This window comes from Tamandua tetradactyla, chromosome 2 (genome assembly GCF_023851605.1).
Source record: "Tamandua tetradactyla isolate mTamTet1 chromosome 2, mTamTet1.pri, whole genome shotgun sequence".
Taxonomy (NCBI): domain Eukaryota; kingdom Metazoa; phylum Chordata; class Mammalia; order Pilosa; family Myrmecophagidae; genus Tamandua; species Tamandua tetradactyla.
In genome coordinates, this window is record NC_135328.1 from 72,829,036 (window position 1) to 72,853,136 (window position 24,101).

At 39.4% G+C, this 24,101-nt stretch overlaps 1 protein-coding gene across 16 annotated transcripts in view; it reads left to right on the forward strand.

Annotated features, from left to right (window-relative positions):
• ELAVL2 (ELAV like RNA binding protein 2) overlaps positions 1-24,101 on the forward strand; it is a 557,044-nt gene that overhangs the window by 157,160 nt on the left and 375,783 nt on the right. For 12 of the 16 annotated variants that reach the window (XM_077148027.1, XM_077148030.1, XM_077148029.1 and 9 more), the window contains 2 exons: positions 1,298-1,412; positions 15,577-15,665. The gene's annotated coding sequence lies outside the window, so the exon portion shown is untranslated. Of the gene's footprint in view, positions 1-1,297; positions 1,413-1,740; positions 3,114-15,576; positions 15,666-19,188; positions 20,285-24,101 lie in introns of those variants that run through there. The other 4 variants (XM_077148016.1, XM_077148014.1, XM_077148018.1 and 1 more) reach the window with 4 other exon arrangements.

Here is a 24,101-nt window from a genome sequence, read left to right on the forward strand (position 1 = left end):
CCATGATAGAGGGGGAGTTCTCAGCAAAAGTAGAAACATACTGTGCTGCTGTTTAGAATTAGTTGTAGAGGGTATAAAAATCTAAAGTGCTCCTCCGCTTCTCCTTTGTTGTACTGTCTTCAAGTTTAAAGAAGCCTGTAGTCATCTCTTTCTTCCCCAGAAAACTTATATTCGACTGCATATTTTGGATCAAGTACCATGCTAAGCACCCTATATGCAGTATCTCAGACTTATCCCCATGAGAGATGTACTCTAATAATGCCTATTTTACAGAGGAATACAGTGAGATTTAAAGAGGTTAAGAAACCTGAACAGGGTCTGTAGTTATTAAATTGCTGAGCTGGGGCTGTAGCTCGCTGCCTGACTTCAAACCTACAGTCTTAACCACATTGTGGTTAACAGTGAACAGCCACGCTGAAAGCATTTTATTTTACTCTTAAATGGGTAGTTTGGTTTTATCACTACAAAAACATCTCCATTTGGAAAAGAGTCCAGTTCATTTTTTTTGTAAAGTCTGTGATACATGGATATGATTTACGCCTTTTCTAGACTGGGAAATTCCTGAGAGTAAAGATCTTTCTGAAAGTCAACTTTGCTTTTCTTTCCATCTCTGTCCACCACAGTGCTTTGTGCATTGTAAGTTTTCAGAATCCTTGCAGAAAACATAAAAAGAATGAAGTTGCTGCTACCTACTCAAAATTAGATAAACTTATTTTCTGTATCAAGAAATCAGTGTTCTTTGATGCTTAAGGTTTGCTTATTTGTTTTTGAGGGTGAACTCAGGGTTGAAAATAATACTCCGGTTTTAAAATGCTGACTCCAGAAAGAAGTATGGAAAAGGAGCTACTATGTTGAAGAAGAAAGTGCAAGTCTGTGCACCCAGTGAGCTTTGCTATACCTTTTTCTATTCTCCTTGGATAAGAAGGTCTTGTAAGTTTGAATGTGTCTCATCAGAAGTTAAGGATAGATATGAACACTTAATTATAATGTTTTTTTACCCTGTACGGTATATAATATGATTCAGTGTCTGTATTGTATATGCCTGATTTGAGAGACAGAACCGTAGAGAGGTAAGAGTGAGACAGAGGTGTAAAGTTTTTAAGTACACTGTGGGGTTCCTGGGTGTATTTGAGTAGATATCTCACTATCAGACAGTCATCACGCAAAGCTGTCTTGTCATAATAGTCACCTTTTGTTGATTGCCAGCCATGTTTGAATCACTGGGCTGGGCATTTCAGGTGTGTTATTATTGCTAATTTTTGCAATTCTGAAATGTGATACTGTCCCCGTTTTGCAGATGAGAAGATTTGAGGCCTGGGAAGACAAAGTAATCCCTGATGAGATAAAAATGTTTTAGCTTCATTCATCACTGGAAAATAAAGTGGGAAAAGGAGTTTTCCATTTTCAAGTAGGTAAATGATAAATTTTATATTTGAAATTAAGCAGTCAGAGGACCAAATTTTAACACCAGAACCCAGATTCTTCCTTTTGTATCTTGTGGTGTATGTACTTGCAATGGAACCTAATTCAGAATAAAATCTTTTATTTTCCTGCCTTCAGAATTTGTTCTTTTGATTCTGAAATATGCAGTTATCTTAATGCTTTCTGCATGCAGAAAATTCTTATCTCGGAGGTAGTTGTGGCTATTTGGTTCTTGACTGTTTCCTATTAGTCATGTATGTTATTGCGCCAATAAAGAGCAATGAGCCTGTGGATTAGTTGAATGCCTTTATTTCACAGGTGAAGAACTCGGCTAAAAGAGAAAGGGTTGTCTTGACTAATGATGAGCACTCACTTTGTGATTTGAACTGCAAACCTCCAGGTACCAGGCTGTGATTTAGAAACAAAGCAGTATAGTTGGAAATGATACTGGGAAATATTCAAATATATTTTGCAGTAGCATTCACTGTCTAAGTAGAAGTATATAAAAAGGAAAGGTATGGCTTTTCTAAAATAAAATGCATAGTATTTTAGGCATTTGGGTATTTGGGCTGATTGCTTCCCACCTCCACCATTCAACAGCAGATAAACATGGTTCCCAAACGGCTTTGCTAGAAAATTATTATATGTAGACTAAGAGTGCTGGGTTCTAGTTCTCTAAGGTCTTGCTCTCCTAAGTATGGGTCATGCTCTCGCAACAATGACATCACCTGGGAGCTTGTTAGAAATTCATACTTACCCTGACCTCTACCTCCTCCTACTGAATGATAATCAGCATTTTAACAGGACTCACAGATTGATGAGTAAGAATGTTAAAGTTTGACAAACAGAGCTCTACAGCATTGTTTCTCCAACTTGAGCGTACATAAGATTGACTTGGAGAGCTTGGTAAAATACAGATTGATTTGGTAGGTTTGGAGAGCATGTACCGGGAGTTGTCCTGTCTCTGGAAATCCTGCAGCATTGGTTGGATGGCCTCTGGGGCCAGGATATTCTGAGTATTATTTGCATGGTTGAACTCGAAGTTATGAACCTTTGCAACCAATTCTGGATACTTTTTAAAAGGGCTGGAGGTGGAGTCCATAGGTTCACATTTATTTATTGCAGAGTCATTTGCAAAGGACTGAGATTGATAGAAAACTGTTTTGTGGTCACTGGGAAAAGGAAAAACCTCTAAAGAGATAAAAAGAAGAGGGAAATATGTCTGAAAACAGGAAGTTTAATGGGATGACTAGAAATATTGCTCTCTTTATCCATCAAAAAGAAAAAAATTGCACATCTCAGCTTTTCTAAGATTCCACCTCCTTGTAAGAACTTTGATAACTTCTCATCCCTCCACTTGCCAAGCACAGCAAACACAGCCCAGAACTTAGCTGACGTGGCCATTTGGTTCTTCCTTTTTAAATTGATTTAGGAGCTGTTCTTGGGCAGCTGAGACTTGGCCTCCCACTGTCTTGCCTCAAGGCATTTTGCGTGTGTGTTTATCCATTGAGAGAGTAAGTACTTTTGAGGCTTGGAAATAATTCTGTTGATTGGTGTGGGCAGATAATATAGAATCCCACCTTGAAAGACTTCTAAATCAGGAAGGATGGAGTGTGGAAATGTGGATAGATTTTAATAGGTATCCTTGTGTTCTTCTCAAAATGAAAACTGAGTTGAAGCCAACCGTGTTCTTGTTTGTATCATAGCAGTGGCACTGACAATTCACTCACGCCCCCAAAAGTAGGTTTTTCTAGAGGATTTTTTCCTTTCACTGTTTAAACCATTCTTATTCTATGTTTAAGTATGTGATATATCTTAATGAAAGAATAAAATGTTGCTTCACTATCATGGATGAGAAACTTAGCAAACTCTGTTTTTTAAGTTCATGAAATGAATCTTGGGTATGTGAAGTTTTACTTATTTGCCCTTAATTTTTAACTTTGTCCTTTAATAATAAAAAAGAATCCGTTCATAGACGTATAAAATAACTAATAAAAAGGGAAGTTCCTATTTAATGTGTCTCAGGGTTTTAAAAGCTTTACTCCTTGTAAATGTCTTCTGTTTCAACTTCTACTGGTGTGCTTTTTGGATCATAAAAGTTTTTTCAAGTTGGAAGCATATTCTCTGAAAAACACATCCTAGGAAAATGGAATTTAGTGTGCATTACAGCATGTATACATACTTACTGTATGATAATAAGATATTATGGTACAGAAGAGTTGTCATAAATTACAGAAGTTTTAGTTGAAAAGGACCATGGGATTAGAAGAAGAAAACAATGTTTCTTTGAATATGTACCTTTATATAGCCAAGCACTGTGTCCTATATACCTCACAGTTCTAAAAACATATAAGAACATAGTTCTGCTCTTAACCCTGAGGAGGTGGGGCTTAAGTAAATTCCTAGAATTTATTTGCAAAGTTTAGATTCAAATTTGGATATTTCTGACCCCAGAATCCATTCTCAGAATGTGCCCTGTTTCTTAAGAGCTGGGTAAAGTGTATTTGAGTCCATGTGGCCATGAAATGAAATGTGTGTGTGTCTCTGTGAGTGTGTGTATCACCTGAGGGTATTAAAGTTTTAAATGTATATCTTGATTTGATTCTTATCATGTGAAATAGTTAGAGCAGGTACTAACATGGTCAGTTAAGGTGGAAAGAGGTGAGAATCTGAAACTGAGAGAAGTTGAAGGATTTGCCAGATATTGCAAGACTAGTACGTGTCAGAGCTTGAGATAAAACTCAGCCCTTTTAACTCCCAAGTCTGATAAGCTTTCTCATGACAGTCCTACTGCTTTGTTAAAAGTGTATTTAAAAGAGAGGCTGGAGAGGTTGTTAAGCAGAAATATTTTAGGATTGACACATTTTATGTAAAGAGGCTTATAAAAGACACTTTTGCTTCCATGCCCCTCTAGTCCTCTGTATCCTTTTTTATTTTATTTTAAATTTGTGTATTTTTAAATATTTTATTGAGACATCTACATACACATACAGTCCATCCATAGAATATAATCATTGGCTCAGAATATCATCACATAGCTGTGTATTCATCACCATGATCATTTCTAGAACATTTGTCTTCTGCATCCTGTACAGACTTACTTGAGCGAGAGGCTGGGTTGTGCTGAGGGCTACCTAGATGAAATATATTACTAATTAGGTTCTAATCTAATAATATTCAATACGCATGTCTTTGGAGTTTTATTTTCCTAGGAAAATTAATTTAAAATTAATTTAAAACTTTTTTGCCCTGCCCTTTGTGAAGTTCGGTATTATTTCCAACGGATTGGTGATGCTTACTAGATAAATTTGTTATTCTTTTGGCTTGAGAGATCCACTTTTGTCTTATGTAGCAGTTTAACATTTATACCACTGATTATTGTTTTTGTGAAGGGGAGGTTTTGTCTTTTTGCTACATTCTGGAATTTGCAAATAGTGTCCAGGATGAACACTTGTGACTTTGACAGTGAACGTCATAGAAGTAAGTTTTCTGTTCCAGAAAAGTTACTTTGCTTTCACTATGACCGATGATATCTGCATGTCTGGTTCCAGCTAGTCATGTGGATGAGTCTGTTCCTCCTGTCTGGTCAGCCCAGAATTGGGAAGTTACTTGTCGAACCTACCCTGAGAGCCTGCTTGAGAGGACTGGCAAACTCTCCTGGTCCTGCTGGGAATCCCTCAGGCTTGTGAGGGACGACAGATGGTTGAGCTAAACTCGGAGCCACCCCTCTACGTAATGATGAAAAATGACCAGCCTCCTAGCAAGTGAAAATCAGAACCCACGCACCTTTTAATTCTGATAAACAGGGCTTTGAAACAAGCACAGAGTGAAGAAAGGAAAGGAGGAAAGGGAGAGCCTTCCATAAATTAGTGGTCTCTGTTCTTTTTGTACTTATTAATAGGAAAGATTTTCATGTATGTACCTTTTCATTTGTATCACTATACAAAGTCTACTGAAACTGAGAAATAACCCTGTGTTCTCTTCTGGGTATAAATACTCTCTATAAATGTCAGAAATTAAGGCAGGATCCAAATAAGGATGCAGAGTTGCCTTCTGTACTCTGAGCAGCATGGAGACCGCCTATCCACAGTCATCTGCCTCTCCCATAGCTCCTGTTGAAGCACCAGTCCGTGGTCCCTCAAGAGGAGCCAATCTATGTACCCAGTAAGTGATTTGAGCCAGTTACAAGTATGGAACTGAGATAGTCGAGAGCCAAGCAGATAGGCAGAGTAACTGATTTCCAGTAATAATGATACACAGAATGAAGACTATATTTCTACTCGTATCTTCACAATGATATCCCCTTACTTAAGCTGGCCTATTTCAGTCCCTGTCTGTGGGCACTACCTCTGTGTTTTGTCAGGCAGGAGCTCACCAGAGTCCAACACAGTGCTTCCTAGAAATGAGAAGAGGAACGTCTGTTTACAAGAGAGATACATCTACAAGGAAGTCCCAAATGCCATGAGTCTCGGATTACTGAGGGATTGGCATGCCAAGATGAAATTAATCTTACATGGTTTCCTCTTTAAGTACATGTGCATTTGAAACATTTCTCTGCTGACCTATTGTATAAAGAAAAAGGATTTTAATAGCATTCCTATACATTTCCCCAAATTAGTATTGTTACTCACTGAAATATGTCGATGTGCCATACTCTTTTGACCCTATCTTTTCTCCTTTGATGATCATATTTCTCTAGGTTCTCTGTTTCCGAAGCCTGTACCAGAAGTAGGTAAGTGAAGATGGTCTTTAATGTTTAGACCATCCACTGTTGCTCAGCTCCCACCTCTGTGTATAAGAAAGAAAAGTGAGAGGTAATTATTAGAGAACTTTCCTGCTGTCTGTGGTATGACCTCCTTCTCTGGCAGCCAATGTTTTTAAACAAGCACCTTGATAGATCAGCAGATGGTGCTAAGATTTGTTAAAGCAGCATACAGTATTCCCTGTTCCTTCCCACATTTCTAGATTCTTTGTAGTTAGCTCTCAACATGGGTGAAAGTGAGCACAGATGTAACCTGAATTCCTAGAACTTGGGGAAAAAGGGAAGCATCTGGTGAGAGGAACAGGCTGATCTCACTTTGATTTGAGGGTGTTGCCCCACAGGTGAACTTCATGAGATTAACAGCGACTAAAAGTCATGGCAACTGAGTTCTGTAGTCTGTCTTTGGCTACCCCTTTACTTCCAGATACAATTCAAGTATTGATTTTCACTTATAAAACCCTTTGTTATTTTTGTCCCCACCTTGGTTTTCTTGAAAAATCTCGCCTTGGTTTATTATTTGTTCATTGTCTGTATTCCTACATTTTGAACACGTGTCTGGATACTTCACTTAGAAGATGTTTCAATTTTAGAAAAATATTGTTGAATTTTCTGAACAGATAAATAGTATATTCTTAAGAAAATATTATAAGATTAAATTTAAACCAAGTTATATTATTTTCTTAATGTTGTGGCTACTTATTACTCTTTCTTTCTAGAAGGAACTCTTTCTTTTACTACCCGCTCATAACCTAGTAATGCTGGATACATAAATATTTCTTGATTAATTAGTTTAGAAGCATCATCTTCAATTATTTACCTCCAGATATTTGGAGGGGAATCTTCTTTTCCTTGATGTTGAACTGGATGAGGCAGTACTGGATGGCCTTATCAGACTCACAAGTAGTCCCCAAAAAAGGTTTTGGGACCAAAATCACCACAAAAAAATAGGAGTTGGTATAGAATTCCTATAATAGGAATAGTAGATGTTGAATTTAATATCTTTCCTCATAAGGCTTTCCTTTTTCTGCTTCCAAGTATATAACTTGGAAGAAAGTCAAGGAAGATATATTTCCCTTCTTTCTTACTCCAGCTTTGTTTCTGATTTTAATAGCACTATGCTCTTAACAGGGACTTTGTTCTGTAATGATTGTTTAAATAATATTTAGTGTGGATGAAGAACATACTTTGACTTAGGTGCTGTTATATGACTTGTATTTGTTTTCATTCGGTCCTACCTGCAGGGCTGGTAGGTAAGTTATTATTTTGTTTTATAAACGAGAACCCTGAGATTACCCAGGTAATAAATGCTGGAACTGGGATTTGAATCAAGTCCATAAGACTTCAAAACCTGTGAACTGAAATTGAAAAGACTGCCAGTAGTTGCTTCTCTTAATGCCCCTGCTCCTTGTTCCCTAACTTTTCCCTTCTGTTCTTAATTTTTCTCCTTTCTATTTATGGACTGAATACATTCTGTGCTTAGGAGTAGAATTAGAAATGGAATGGGGAAAAACTTCAGACCTAATTCTAATTAAACTGGCAAATGTACAGTGTGTTACTTGGGGTAGAAATAGCCTTTAGAGAACAAGTTCAGAATATCAGAGATGAGTTCGAGTGGTTAATGAGAAGGAGAAATGCTGCTATATTGAGAGGGTAGCTACTATTAATAGGTCAGAAAGTAAATAAGTTTTCCTCCTACTTCTACACACGACAGAATATCAGGGTATTATTTTCGTCACCTGGGGGAATATTTACTAATGGAGGAGAATGAACAAATTCCTGAAATGGGCCCTGAATGAGTAGGTAGCTCTCCTTGTCTTCATCCTTATAATTATCTTCTTTCCTTACATATGGATTTTTAAGACATCTCATCTTAAGGGCAGAGTTGGAGTGGTTAACTAACATTTAGACAGAAAGCAAAGACTCGAGGTTCTAGCCTTGGAAGCTGAACCTGCCTCCTGAATGTTAAGCAAACTCAAATAGCAAAGGTACTCCTAAGGAATCCTCTGGCCAGATGGATCAGGGATACATTTCCAAAATTAGTGCTGCACAAAGAATTCTCTCTCGTGGACTAATTCTTCTCCCCTCCCTGAGTACCATCTGTCTCAGGGTGGAAGAAAAATAGGCATCTGTTCAGATCTTCAGGGCTGCCACCTGGACCTGTTCCTACAGTGTTTCCAGGCAGTGGGTTGGGATGTCTTTGGGCCAACCCAAACCTAAGTACTGTGGTCTTCAGTGAGGAAATACAGAATCACGACGAAATAACGTAAATCTAAAACCAGGTCGTACAGAGCAAGAATCAACGAAAAAATCCATCATTCTAGATCAGGGGTTAGCAAACATTTTCTGTAAAGAGCCAGATAATAAATATTGTAGGCTTTGATGGCCGTAAGATCTCTATCACAACTCTGCCGTTGTAGGGCAAAAGCATTTACTATATATAGGTAATACATAAACAAATGAGGGTGGTTTTGTTCCAGTAAAAGTTTAGTTACCAAAAGGCAGGTGGTGAGCAGGATTGGGCCTGCTGATCACAGTTCACTGACCCCTGGTTGAGGTCATCAGAATTCACAGTGTATATGGGAAATTTTCCCCATCGAGGAAATTTGGATTCATGTATTGCAGATGACAAGACTGATGCTGGAAAGTTGCAGATGTGACTGAAGGTAGTTCTGTCTTCTCCCTCCTCAGTGTTCATTATTTATTTGCAGTTCTGGTTACTTAGAAGTAATTTCATCATCAACACAAGATGACATATGACCCTAGGTCGGCATTGAACTCCAAGCAGAATACCAAGCACCACCAAAAGTCAGAAAACATCCCTACTTCGATATGCTACTTTTAAACTGAGTGTGACTAGCTCAGTCCTAGAACATGGCTGGATATACTGAATAGTTGGTCATGTTGAAAATGCTGTTTCTTTTAGATTTTGTGCCCCTCTTGGTTTGATTTCTTCAGCATGAATCTTATAACCATCTAATGATGCTGTGGGTGGTTTAGCATATCACAGTCACAGTGATAGATTTAGGCCCAGTAACTTTGTTCTCTTTCATGTCTTGGCTCTGAAAAGATACATTGAGGAGGGAAGGCTGCAGATGTGCACCACCAAAATAAACACACTTGTGACATAGCTGATGCTTCCTGTTTCTTGGCTGGCCTTACATTCTTTATATCCAGACGGATGGCTCACTGTCTAGGCAAGTGAATTAGAAATTGTTTACAAGCTAGAACATAAATACTAGTCAAATGTTCCTGCATTATTTTGCATAATTTCCTCTCTCTACATGGGAAACGATGGTAATTGTGCCCATCCAAACGTCCTTCTGCCATTACTACCCAATTTAAAAAGATGATGCCTTGTTAGGTATTTCCAGTATTTGCCTCTTTATTTGTGATCAGGAATCTGTGGTGGGGAGAAGTACTAACCTGTTAGTGCCTCTAGACTAAGGGATTGAAGGGTGATATTCACATTTATGCAAAAGCTTTGACACTTAATTAGGAGTCAAGCAACTATTATAGCTCCACCTAAGCATCTCAGTGTGTTTTCTATGCATGGAAACCTCAAATACCCATAGAACTCAACCCTTTCCTTATGTACTTGAGGACTAAGAGAATTCACTGTCAAACAACAGAAGAATGAGAAGTGGATAAAGGAAGGAAGTATAGCAAGTTGTAGAAGGCTGGATAACCAACTTTTCTTCCATCTCATTCCTAGTCCAGTGAACAATAAGCACCTAGCTACTGACTGGTGCATCTTTAATTGAATGTTTACTTTTGCAGCGTGGCCAAAGCATATTTGACTTTGTGAAAAGTTTTGTTTAGTTCTTAAATGAATTTGTGTAGTAGTCTCATAAAAAATGGTGCATATAGCTGTTACTTCTAATACTCTGATTTGTGTGTTATATTATACTCACCCATTGTGCTCTCACACTGACACATCTTAGAAGTCCTTAAAGGGTCTAGTGGCTGGGTTGTTATCTAATAGCAGAGGAATTGAAAGGAAGAGACTGTAGAAAATAAAACAAATGCAGTTTTTACATATTTTTCCTTCAGAAGCGGTGGAAGAGTTTTAGGAAATGAGTAATATATATGTGTGTGTGTGTGTGTGTAGGTGAACAAATACAGTGGAGTTGGCTTGTTAAGGAAAATAGTTCAGTTTTTCGCATGAGATAATTGTGGCGATTCAATGATGAGATACTTAATGACCTCTTAAGAGAGGTGAGAAAGACAAGGAAGAAGACCACTGTGATACCAAATGCTGAGGGTGCTGTAGAGGAAGAGAGATTTAGTGAGACTTGAGTCAGAGATATCTTCCTGGCAGAAGTGACATGTGAGCTGAGACTCTAGAAGATGCATTAGCCGGGCACAAGTGGAAAGCAGAAGGCAGTGTTGTACCTCTATGAAGGCCCAAAGGTAAGAAAAGACATATGGTGAGTTTAAGAACTTTCCAGTAGCTCATGTTAACTAGAATCGAGGGAGAAGGGAGGGAATAGTGAGAGGCAGGGCTTGTACATGGCTACAGGGACTAGATCTTGGTAGGCCTTTAAAATGGTAAAAAAGGTTAGGCTTTTATTCCCAGGCCCAATGAGATAACTTGAAGGGTGTTATATGCAGGGGTGGTGCAATTCTATTTGATTGCTTTAGAAAAAATATGAATGAATTGGGAAGAAGGGGGATTAGATTAGAAGCAAGTATGCCAATTAGACCTTGTTGTAAAGCAGATGAGAGATGATGGTACTGATTTCTAAAACCAATCCAATTAGGAATTAGTAGCTGTGTAACCTTTTAAAAATTATATTGAAAATCAAGGCAAAGGAAGGGTAGGAGGCTTGAATGATGGTGAGATTTCTTTCTTGGTTTGCCGTATCCTAAGTGGCTCATTTGTTGCGATGGAGAGCAATGGAAGAGGAGAAGCAGGATTGTGAGGAGGGGGTGAGTTAGTGGTATATTATCAAAATCTTTATAGCTATTTGGAAACAAAACTAAGTTCTACTTAATAAGTGTAACATACACAGAGAGATGGCGCAAGAGGTGAGGCTTGAAACCAAATTATGGAGGTCCATGAAATGCTTTATTTGAGGCCAGATGAGGAATGGTGAAATGAACTATATTCAAAGGGAAACTTGAGAGAAATGAAGGAGGATTAGTAGACTAAAGTGATCTTTGAATTAGGCCAAGCAAGAGGAAAGGAAAGGAAAGAACAAGCTTGTGAGAAAATGCAAAAGTAGACATTGATGGAGTTGGCCAGTGATATGGAAGAGTCAGAGATGATTTCCACGGTGTGTATTGCCAAAGTGGCAAATTGCTTGCACAACTTGGCCCAATCCTGCCTTTCTAGTTTCACCTTATACTTGTATGTGTTCGCCTCCTCACCATTAGTTTTCCTCCATCTTAAATGCCCTCACTCCACCTCTCAGACCCTGATGGGCCTGGAAGGAAGAGTAGGTTTTCAGTAAGCAAAAGGATACCTTTTCTCTTCCCAAGCTTCGCTTCCAGTGCTTCCTTCTGCATCCTCCTCTCTTGGAGTGAAATCTGTTGTGGCGCCTTTATCATGGTTAGCGGTTTACACATCTCACTCCGCTAAGCTTTAAGCGTGTTGAGGGCATATGTCTTGTTTCATTCGTGTCTGTTTTTCACCTGCTATTCTTAGTAGTTTCCCCGTGAAGATTTGCACCTGCTTATTGGATTCAAACAGGCCAGGATTGAGTCTACTACATCACTTCATGGGATCTGTTACCTGGAGCAATTTTTTCACCTGTTTAAGCTTTAACTTCTTCATCTGCAAAATGAAGATAATAAAAGCAAACTTATATGTTAGTTTTGAAGAATTAGTGCATATCCAGTACTTAGCATGGCATTTGGCACATGATGGCTGCCAGTGTTAGATGCTACTACAAATAGTGAGGGAAATCTTGGGGGTGGGTGCTGGGGGGGCTACAAGGAGCCTCCACATAATGATTTCTTGTTCATCAGAAAAGACATCTAAACCAATGGATGTCCCAGAGTTGGTGAATGAGGGGACATCCAGATGATGAGTTATAGTCATTTTCTGTACTTCTGGCAGAGCTAACAGCTACTTGAAACTTACCATCAGGAGCCTCACTGAGAAGAGAGCTACTAACGTCATCATCCCAACCATATTTTACTTGGGATTAAAGCATTAAAAAATAATTTTTGCCCCCTCCCCTTAAACTTCTAAATTATACAGTGAATTCTATAATTCTAAGCATCTGGTTTCATATCACAAAGTGCCTCTGTTCTTCCCTCCCCAACTTGAATTGTCAGGTACACTCAGGAAACTTCTCATAAATGCCCTAGATAAGTAATATGCCCTAAAAAAGTAGCAAACCTTATGATAAATGAGTTTTGTATTTCTTTCATTTTAAGAATGTTTGGCTTCCTCGTTTCTCATATTTATACATAGCTATGCTGATTCTTAAAGTTTTCTTAAGATTGCATTTTACTTTACGTTTCATCTTTTGCCTTGGATGAGACTAAATTGCATGCATTCCATGGATATTTCTTCAGAGGTCACATCCGTATTTCATTAGAAAGGGTAATTTTGCTCTGCCTGAGTAACTAACCGGACTTAGCATGAAAGATTGAGGTAATAAGACCCTCTCTTCTGCCCACCCATTAGATAGGGCAGATTCAGGGATGTAATGAGCTAATTGTACTTAATTTCCTCATCTTCCCCAGGGATTGTTTATGGCTCATAGTATAGATGTTCACCACGTCCTGAAAGTTGAGCATTTAACACAATCATCTAGAAATGAAATGTTTGTGTTTTTAATCCAATAAAGGCAGTTTCTCATTATAATAAAGCTTTCACAGTTGAGTGCCACTGATCTCTTATGTTCTTGAAAGTGATTGGTGATTAAAATCACCCTTTTGCAAGCAGCTACCCACTGCTGCTCTCCACAGAGAATAACAAATTTCCATACACAGAAATATCAAGATACCACTTAGAGTATTAGAACTTTAACCACTTCTTGTGGTTGAGGCACAGGGGCCTTTTCAGCCCCAGTGCTAGTTATCTCAAAATTGGTAATGTGGCCTAGCTTAACTCAGAGCTCTCCTGGGGCCCGGGCTGCCTCCTGCCTTGCAGTGTGAAACCTAACTTTAATTTGTTGTGACTGATCCCTAATGCAAGTGTTAACAGTGGCTACTTGCCGTGATTAGGAAAATGAGAGTAAGTGTTGTTTATCCAGACAAGAAGTGATACCAAAATGAGACTGGAGGTGTGATTCTAATTTGCACCTCCGTTTCATTTGCCTGGAGGAACTATATTTCTTTGTCATTATTTCTGAATATGTTTAGTGACAGGGGAAGGCTTACCAAATGCACTGCTAACAGATGTGGCAGTCACACTTTTATGCAGCCCCTCGATATGCTCATTCATGCTTTCTTCAAATCACTGTGTGCTTTGAAGGAAAAGCCCAGATCAGAATTACCAGGAATATCAGCCAAGTGGGAAATATGGGTAAAAATGCTGGTGAGCGTTTTGAAACATATTCATTGCTCTATATCTTTTTAATATTGTAATACTGAACTTTTGAATTGCTCTATGTAAAATATCCTTAATGTAGAAAGGTGGAAAGTAGTGGCCTTATGTACTTCTGAAAAAATAGTAAAATAGTTCTGATACTTTTAGGTGGCCTTTCCCAGAGATTCCAAAGTTTATTCCATTGAACATCGGCCCTAAGGAATGGTGGTAAACTTTGCGAAAAAAGGAATTCAGTGGTAAAAAGTTTAAAATTATTCACAATTCATGTCAGAATATTAAAAACTTGGAGAAATTCTGCAGCAAAGCAACCTATTTAACTTGTATTTACAGTTCTGTACTTCCTATACTTGATCATAGAAAAGAGTTTTTCTCTCTCCATTTGATGAATTATACTTTTGGAAATGCCAGCTTGTTGTAATTATTAGAATAGACATCTTTCACTCTCTTAATCAGCTTTTGGATGATAACTATATAGAGACTTAATAGTTTTTTGTGGCCCTATGTTCTGGGATAGACGAATATTATATTTTGGTTCTTAAGTGGGAGTTGCAGCAGTTTTTCAGTAGTATATTAGTGCTATCATCCTCATTTTTCATCATAGCAATCAGTTTTAAATAGTTCTAACCTAAAGAAAACCAAAATATAAATTCTGAGAATAAAGTATAGTTGGAATCAAGCTGAAGCCGTTGCATTTTTCACTAATGCAATTGAGGTGAAGGAAGTCCTATTAGAAAGTAGTCTCAGCCGCTCTAGGAGTCTTCACCAGTCAGATGCTCAGGAATGCTTTCACCCTGTAGTCTAGCCTATTATAAAGCCATATTGGAAGTTTTCAGGCAAATTAAGACATCTCTTCATTTCTAGCCCTTTGCGCGTATCGTGGAAATAAAGCTTTATGAGAGGCGTGATCAACTAATGCCATACTTCCCTTTGCAACTTTTAGCAACATCTCACAAATTCATAATTTTGAACCGAATAAAAAAACGCTGTATAAAAAGAACTGCAATATGAACTTTACCGCCTTGCCTTGTAAAAATTCATGACTGGAAAATGTATTTCTAGTCAATAAAAGCAGCTCTGGTTTTGCCAGCCAGGCACTTACTCACTTGAGTGTGTGATCCATGTAATTGTTTTCCTTCCTGTCATGTGACAGACATGTCACCCCAACATTATATCAGAAAGCTGAAAAATAAATAGCCTGCAGAGTGATGTTTGGGGCTAGGAAAAAAATAATCCCTGCAGTTTCACTGTGGATGTTGTTTGAAGTTTACACTTCCAGGTGCTGCTTTGTAAATTCAAAAGGAAAGGGACTAGATGTAAGCCAGTGCTAAAGATCTTTCTCAGGAGAACTTGGGAAGATATCACCACTCATATTCCCATTTGCATGTGTGAACAGGAAGTTGGGTAGGTATAAAAATAACTGCCTTGTTTTCCCAAAACTTAGCCCTTTGCAGCATGAAATTCACACTGGTGAGTGCAAGGATTAAGCCTCTTGGTAGAGCAGGTAAGAACAGTCTTCTTACTTAGAAAGAAAATTGCTGTACAGGGAATGAACACATTTTACACTGATATCCTTTTTTTCTTTTTTTTGCATTGGATATCATGGTGAGCAGAATATGATCCTGGTGACATACAGCCTGCAGATCTTTTAGGGTCTGTGATTTTTCCCTGTGCTATAGCAGTTCCAGCAAAGGAAGAGTTCCTAGGCCCCGGTCCCCTAACTTTCTGGTAGGTTTCAGATAACCGTGCCTGTCTTCGTTTGGGAACTTTGAGGTATAGCCAGACAAACTGAAGTAACTAATGCTGACAGGTGATTTTATTTTCTGTTATGTTGTAGCCTGCACCGAGATCAGTTGTTCTACCTAAATTGAAGATGTTCTTCCTGTTGTAGTTGGTGAAGCAGCAGAGGAAAGAGCGTGAGCCGGACCACGACAGTGAGATGCTCATCAGCTCCACAACTAACCAACCACAGACAAAGCAGTGAGTACTCTTCTTCCTCTCACTCTGCCTTCTGTGCTTGTAGTGTGTGAGCAATGGAAAGTCAGCACTGACTGGGAGGAGCCTGCTGTAGCTACAAATAATAGGGCAAAGCCAGTTTTTATTGGTAAAAGGATATAGTAAGCCATTGAGTTCTAAAATTCTACTTTTTAAATCAAAGGCTCTTCTTAAAGCTTATGCCCATTCATTTTCATCCCTGCCACTCATCCGACACTGTTACCTGGGCTCTTGTTGATCCAGGAGAAGTCACCAAAGGAATGTGGAAGAGGGAATGGATGAGTTGATTCATTTAGCAAGTTCTTAGGCACCTACCATGTGCTGTGAACTGGAGATACTCAGAATCTTGTGCCACTTCCAGCCTGGTGGTGGGAGAGACAGTCCTTGCCATGTGTTAAGTGAGGTGGTGACTTAATTCTTAACGCAAATTATTCATGTGAATAAGTTAATTGGTAAAATCTAGCCCCTTGTGGGTGGAAGTCCTTGTTTCAGTGATAGGTCCAGGGAACAAGAGTAACAGAATGATGGCCGAGGACTTTACAGCTGACATAGGGAACAATTACCATCTTATGTGGGGGGGGGGGGGGGGCTGTTATCATCACCAAGAGTCTCTTGCTCATACATTGATCATTTTCTAATAAAGCAGATGCAATACATAATGAAGGGGGGCAGCGGGTATGGAAGCATCAGGCTGTTTATTTATCCCTTCCGTATTGCTTACAAGTATATGCTGTGCCAGGCTCTGCCGTCGGGCCCGAGGATAGAGCGGTAGAGAGCTCAGACATGGAACCAGCCCTCGTGAAGCTTACTTTCTAGTGGAGGAGGCAGGCGGGCATGATTAAGTAAATACTCAATGCATTCTAGATTGTGTTAAATTTTTTTAAGGGAACAAAAACCAGGGGCTGAGATAAAGAATTGTTGGTGAGAGGTGGGGTTTGGAGCTCTATGTCATAGGGAGTTGGAGGAGGGAATAGTTAAGTTGAGACTCGAATGAGAAGCTAGTTTTGTTTTGTTTTTTTAAATTGAGAAATCTTCAGCCACATACAGTTCAGACATAGTATACAATCAGTGGCTCACAATATCATCACAGTTTTGTATTCATTACCATGATTACTTTTAGAACATTTACATTACTCCAGAAAAAGAAATAAAAAGGAAAAAAAACTCACACAGCCCAAACCTCTTACCTTCCTTATCATTGACCACCAGTATCACCATCTACCCAATGTTTTTTACCCCCATTGTTTATTTATTTTGTCTGTATTTTCTTACTTATCTCTCCACACCCTGAATAAAAGGAACATCAGATACAAGGTTTTCACAATCACATAGTCACATTGTAAAAGCTATATAGTTATACAATAGTCTTCAAGAAACAAGGCTATGAATATAGTTCAATAGTTTTAGGTACTTCCCTCTAGCCACTCTAATACACTATAAACTACAAAGGGATTTCAATTAGTGCATAAGAATAACCTCCAGGGTACCTCCTCTACTCTGTTTCAAATCTCCCAGCCACTGACACTTTATTGTGTCTAATTTCTCTTTTCCCCCTTTTGGTTAAGAAGGTTTTCTCAATCCCTTGGTGCCGGGTCCTGGTTCATCCTGGAAGTCTGTCCCATGTTGCCAGGGAGATTTACACCCCTGGGAATCATGTCCTATGTAGAGGGGAGGGCAGTGAGTTCACCTGCCAAGTTGGCTTAGAGAGAGAGGCCACATCTGAGCAACAAAAGAGGTTCTCTGGGGTGAGTCTTAAGCATAATTATAAGAAGGCTTATCTTCTCCTTTTGCAGGAATAAGTTTCATAGAGGCAAACCCCAAGACCAAGGGCTCAGCCTATTGAATTGGTTGTCCCCACTGCTTACGAGAATATCAGGAATTCCCCAAATGGAGAAATTTAATATTTCCTCCTTTCTCCCCAGTCCCCTGAGGGGACTTTGCAAGTACATTTTTATTCTCTGCCTAAATTACTCTGTGATATATCAGGGCATCACATTAACCTTCCATGTAATTATGGCATTCAAATAAACTGACCATACAAGTTAAAATAGATAGTGTTACCCAAAATATAAGTTTTCACCAAATAAACATCTCTCCCTTTGCTCTCACATGAAGGTGAAGTTTTAAAATATGGACCATATCATCCTTTTACTCTATATTCTGATTTATCTTAGTCCTATCCAGGTCAGCTTCATTCATATCCCTAGTCAAAGTCTGATCACTTTTTAAACCCTTTAACAGTTGCTGTATGGGGCAATGCTGACTTTCATGGGAGAAGAGTGTGGGCAAGAACATTCCAGAGAGAAGAAATGTGCAAAACACATTAAGAAAGAGTATTCTGTGTTTGAGGAAGTGAAACAAGTACAGTGTGACAGCTCATGATCAAAGACAAAGAAATGATGACATAGATGGGGCTAGAGATAGGGGTGGGGACCAGATAAGGCAGCATCTTGTAGGTCATGGTAGGAGTTTGGGGTTCATTCTGATTGTATTAGGGAGCTATGGAAGAAATAAGGTATGACTTAGACCCATCACTCTTTGTCCTGAATTGAGAATAGGTTGAACTGTGAAAGAATTGTGGAAGATGAGTAGGAGGTGGTGGCAGACATGACAGGAGCAGAGACAAGGAACCTGGAGACCATTGGGCCCATTGGGGGACTACCTGGGGGGATCAGCCTCCTGGAGGGAAGGGAGCAAGGCTCTGAAGTTTGCATTTTCCATGGCAGCAGACTGAATATAGTGCTTGTCTCATTCTCTAGGTCAGGGGTCCGCAGACCATAGCCCACAATCCAGATCTGGCCTCTCAGCTGTTTTGTATGGTCTGCTCGAAAGGAGGGAGGGTTTTTACGTTTTTAATGGCTGAAAAAAATTGAAGAAGAATATTTCATGATCTTTAAAAATTGTATGAAATTCAGATTTCAGTGTCCATAAACAAAGTTTTATGAGAGCACAGCCATACTTATTTATTTAGTTATTATCTGTGGAAGCAGAAACCCTGCACCTTACACCCACAAAACGTAAAATACTTGCTTCCTGGCCCTTTACAGAAAAAAATGCCAACTGCTGCACTTGGTTATTCAGCAGCCCTGGGAAGAACAGGTTGGCAGCTCATCTAATCTTTAGTACCTCTTGGCAGGGGCACCACCAGAAGTGTGAATTTCTCTCTCTTTTCTGACTGGAGACTGAGGAAAGCCAACATTAAAGAAGCATTTTGTTCACTAGCATTAGGGCTCTGACCTATTCTAACAGCCAATTAATGCAGCTTCTGAAAATTGGAGAGATTAGAGGTGGTCAGCAATGACCATGAACAAAAGCCTCCTGCTAGGCTGGGACTGAACACCTTTCCTCTGTCTTGGAAAGGACCAGCTGGGCAGCCTCAGAGGGGAAACAAAGGAGGGCTTTGCCTGACCCGAGGGTGGAGGGGCGAACAGTGGTAGGTCAGGAGGGAGAGGTGTGCTGACAGTAGTTCAGACCTAACCCTTTCCTTTTTTGAATCTGAATTCTCCAGGGATTGTCTCCCAGCTTGATTCAGCTGTTCTGGCCGCAAAGAGGTGAAGTTCCATGTCAGGCATCAAGCTCCTGGCTGCCACAGAAGGCTGGAGGTCATTCTCTTGGTCCCCTCTTGGTGTGGCCAAGTTTTTCTACAAACAGAAGCTCATCATCAGGGATACTCTGTGCTGACTGACAGGACGGGAGCAAAACCCTCCCCAGAGGGAGGTGCAAAGGGCAGGTGCAAAGGATTCATGAATCCTTTGGAACACTAGGCCTGTTTGTAAAAATCCTCTTAATGGGTGTGAACTTAGTACGTTTAAAAATTCTCATTTTGGCAAAAATATCTTAGCATTTATGGTTTAGGCATAATTCCCCCCAAACTGACATTATTTGGAATTCGTTTTATTCGAGTATATTTATATAAATGTGAATGCAACCTCATGATTTAAGATCACAAAGGCATAGAATGAGTTTTTGGCAGCTCTCCCAGTCCCACTCCTTTATTTTACTAAAGCTCGGGGAGGTCCAGATACTCAGCGAGGAGGCCACAGCGCTGTTCATTCTCTCGGGACATGAGCGTGCCTGTTCCCACTGCCCTTTGCTCTCTTCACAGTCATCTGAGAGGCACTTTTCCAGGCTTCGTGCTTCTCTGATTCTGCTGATTCACTTTGGGTGGCATGAGAGTATGATTTCTGCTGTCAGAGAAATGGTATTATAGTTTTTGATGGCTTGAGAGAGTATATGAAGGACCCAGGCTTAACATTTGGAGCCAGAGATAGGAGGTTTCCCAGTGCAATTTCCCACATTGGCGCAAGAGTTAAGGATTCTCTTTTGGACTCAGTGAGAGTGCGAGAGCTGTGCCATGTCTGCAGTAATGTCCTTTTCTCATCTTTACTTCCTTGTTTCTCTCTTCTTGACCCAGTGTTCCATTTTGCCTTTGCTTATACCTCATGGAGAAATCTGAAAAGAATATTGAGCAGGAAGCCTTCTTAAAAAAAGTAAAAAAAAATTCTGCTGTTCCAGCATTATTTTTTCATACTATGCTAATCATTTTTGAATATATTGTACAGATGGTAGGTTGTATTTTTATGGAGGGTTTTTTCATAGCCAAGTTCATAGACATGATCTTGAATTTGTAATGTTGTGTTCCTAAGTGTCTTTTTTGACTGTCAAAATAGTGCTGTCTTTAAAAAGTACAGTGTAGCTGCTCTGGGTAAGGCTGATTATTTCTGCTTTCTTTCAGTGCCTCTCTGTATCATAAAAGAAATACTCATTATAGGAAATTGGGAAAAGAAAAGTAAAAGGGGATACTAAATTGGTTTAAGTAAATATAGTACTTATATAAAATAAGTAATTGTTTGAAAAACAAGTCCTCTCTCTTCTTGTCTCTTCCATTTTGGGCCACACAATGAGCAGCATGATATAAATTAATTCAGTTTCCCATCTTTCTTCTCTCTGTATATCGTATATGTGGGACAAAATACCTGCTTCCAGAACAGACAGAGGGCTTAACTGTGGAGTTTGCATTATACACTGAAAGACTGTGGGTTTGGGAGCATAGGGAATTGGCCTTTAATTTTAGAATTAGAGTTAAGCTGTGTGTCTTGAAAAGTTACTTGCCTGTGTTTTAGCTGTACATTAGGAAAATGGTTATTTTGAGAGGTATTATGTGAAGAGCCTCAGGTCAGGCCTGGCTGAGAGTCTCCCAGATTCCATTGTGATGGGAGAGGGCAGGGGTGGCCCATGGCTCCTGAGCATTCACTGTGCATAGGTCTTGTTCTAAGGCTTCTTTTTTTTTTTTTTCTGTAAAAGGACACAGTAAATATTTCAGACCTTGCTGACCAAGAGGTAAAATCAAGGATGTACTGTAGATACTTGAATAAACCATTTAAAATGTAAAATTGGAAAGCATAAAAAAACATTCTTAGGTCTTGGGCTATACAGAAAGGGTTGGATTTGGCTTCTTCATGTATTCCTTCTGCTCCTCACAAACCTGTGAGCCAGTGCCCTAGGTCTCATTCTAATCAATAGCAGAACCCAGATTCACACCCAGGAAGCCAGAGCCCACTGTCATTCTGGGTCACCACACTCTCCTGCCTGACGGGTCCAGCATTGCAATTAGTAATTGTGTTGTTATTATAGTCTACCTGGACATGAGTTCCCTCATTCTGCACCCCCTGCTTCCTTCCTCTCTTTGTCCCCTTCCTCTCTCCCTTTCTCTGCCACCCACCCCTTATCCCCCTCCTGGATCCCCTCTCCCTTTCTCTCTCCTTCTCTCCTTTCCCTCTGGACTCTGCCTCACCTCTTTCTCCCTCTAATTCCCCCCTCCACCCCACCCTTATCCTTGAGCCCACCAAACTCTTTTCTCGTATGGCCTTTGCATTTACTGTGCTCTTTTGGTGGGATGCTCCTTTCCCTTCCTTGTTTGCTTGACTGACTCCTTATCTTCAGATCTCAGTTCAAATTTTACCTCATTTGGAGAATCCCTCCTAAAATACTTGTCCTTGTGCCTCACCCATTCACACATAAGCCTTTATTTTTTTTTTATTCCTTCTTTCCTTCCACTTCGCATTTATCACATTCTGTACTTGCAATTTTTTGTCTCTGTTTACATGTTTGTCTGCTTCTACCCAGTTGAATATATGCTTCTTGAGGGCAGGATTAGCCATGACTTTGCCTTTTTCACAGCTGCATTTCCAGGGCCCAAAACAGTGTCTGGAACATAGTAGATGCCTAGTAAATATTTTGCAAACATCTGAATTTGTCTCCCTAAATCCTTATTTTTCAGAAATCTGCTCAAGTTTTCACTGTGGGCTTTTGTGACACCAGCCCAGGTAGGTCTCTTAGGGCACTCTGTTTTTTCCTTGGTAGCTGTAAAAGCCACCTTTTATTTGGTAGGCCCAGCACCCGAGGAAGAGGGTCGATGCCTCTCCTGTGGTAGGGAAGTGTGGCATGTGAGCCTCAGGAACCCACTGCAGCCAAGAGTCCTGCCCAGGGAACCAAAGTCACCAGAGAGGCTTGCCCAGCAGTGAGTTTCCCTGGCTGTAGCCCCAGCTGCTGAGAGCAGTGCTACTCAAACCTTAAGTTACATGACAGGCACCTGAGATCTTATTAAAGGACAAGTTTCTGATTCAAATGATCTGGCGTAGGGCTGAGATTCTGAATTTCTGACCAGTCTTTAGATCCTACTGAAGCTGCTGCTCAGCAGACCACACTTTGAGTGCTAAAAGTCTGGACCAAAGTTTCTCAACCTGAGCACTATTTTGGGCCAGATGATTCTTTGTTGTGGGGGACTGTCCTGTGCGTTTTAGGGTGTTTAGTGGGCCTCTGTCTCTAGCCGTTAGCCCTCCCACCATTTACAACCAAAATTGTCTCTAAACACAAAGTGGGGGCAAGATCACCTCCTTGAGAACCACTGGCCTAAATGCATCTCTAGCCTTTTCAATCTTCCTTTGGCTTCTCTGTGTCAGTGATTTTCCTTTTTGCCTATATTAATTTAGTTGGAAACATATCAACTTATAATGAAATCTTACAATTTATATGCATGTAAGTGTGTAGTTATCGGTGTGACTTTATAAATGTTGCGTGTGTATTCTTTCAACCTCTGTGAAGGCACATTCTGCCTGTGTATATTTTAATGCTGTATTTTAATGCTTAACATGGAACCCAACCTGCTGGAGGTAGTTGATAAGGCTAACTGACTGAAATTCTATATGGGATGACATATACATATATTTATTTCCTTCCTGCAGGGCTCTATAATTTTTTAAAAATGTTTCATCAAAGTATAATATACACAAGAAAGCAAGCATAAGTGTACAGCTTGGTGGGTTTTCACACATTGAATGTTTCTGTGTTATTGGCTGTCTCAGTTCTCAGTAGAACATACCAGCATTCCAGAAGCTTCCCCTTGGGCTCTCCTCTGCTCACTCTATAATCTTTTAAAAATTTCTATCTTTTCAGTAATGAAAAGGAATCCATGTTTACTGTTGAAATACTTTAACGTATAGAGAAATAAAAGGAAAATGTGTTATACTCTCTCCTAATATATAAATTTTGTTAACATTTTGATATATATCCTTTCAGTCTTTTCAGTACCTGTATGTGCACATAAATGTACTTTTTTAGCTAAAATGAGATCATGAGATTCATATTGTTCTGTGTCCAACTCTTCTCACTTAACACTGCATTCTGAACACGTATCCCTACAAGTAAATACATTCTTGGTTCATTATTGTAAAGGCAGCATAGAATTCCACTGTAGATATACCACAATTTATATAACCCATCACCCTTTTTTTTTTGAAAATTGGATATTTAGATAGTTTTCATTATAATAAGCACTCTTTTACCACTCACCTAAATATTTTTTAAGATTATTTATTTAGCGTTATGGTTACTGAGTTACTTAAAAAAGAACCCTAATAAAACCTCCAGTCCATATAGATGTGGTTGCTAGAACTATGTTTTAATTAACTAGTTAAAAAATGTGTATACACATATACATTCATAGAGGGAAATTGAGTTTCATATGTGCTCTTGGTAAAACTGTCAAAATAAACAAAAAGAATATGGTGAAGAGTAGATGTGCCTCTCCCAAACCCTCTAATTAGATTCCTCAGAGGTAAGTGCCATTAGCAGTTTCTTGGGGGTATAAGAATATGGATATTAGTGATCAGATAAATACTTGAAAATAAAGGTAGTAGAAGCGGTCTTTAAAACTTGAAATTTCCCAAGGGGTAGCTCAGTGGTAGAATTCTCGCCTGCCATGTGGGAGACCTGGGTTCGATTTCCAGCCCCTGCCCTTCCCAAACAAACACACAAACAAAAATTCAACAAATGGTGCTGCAAAAAGGGGATACTCACATGGAAAAAGAATGAAATGTGACCCCTGCCATACAGCATACAAAAACAAAACAAAACAAGACT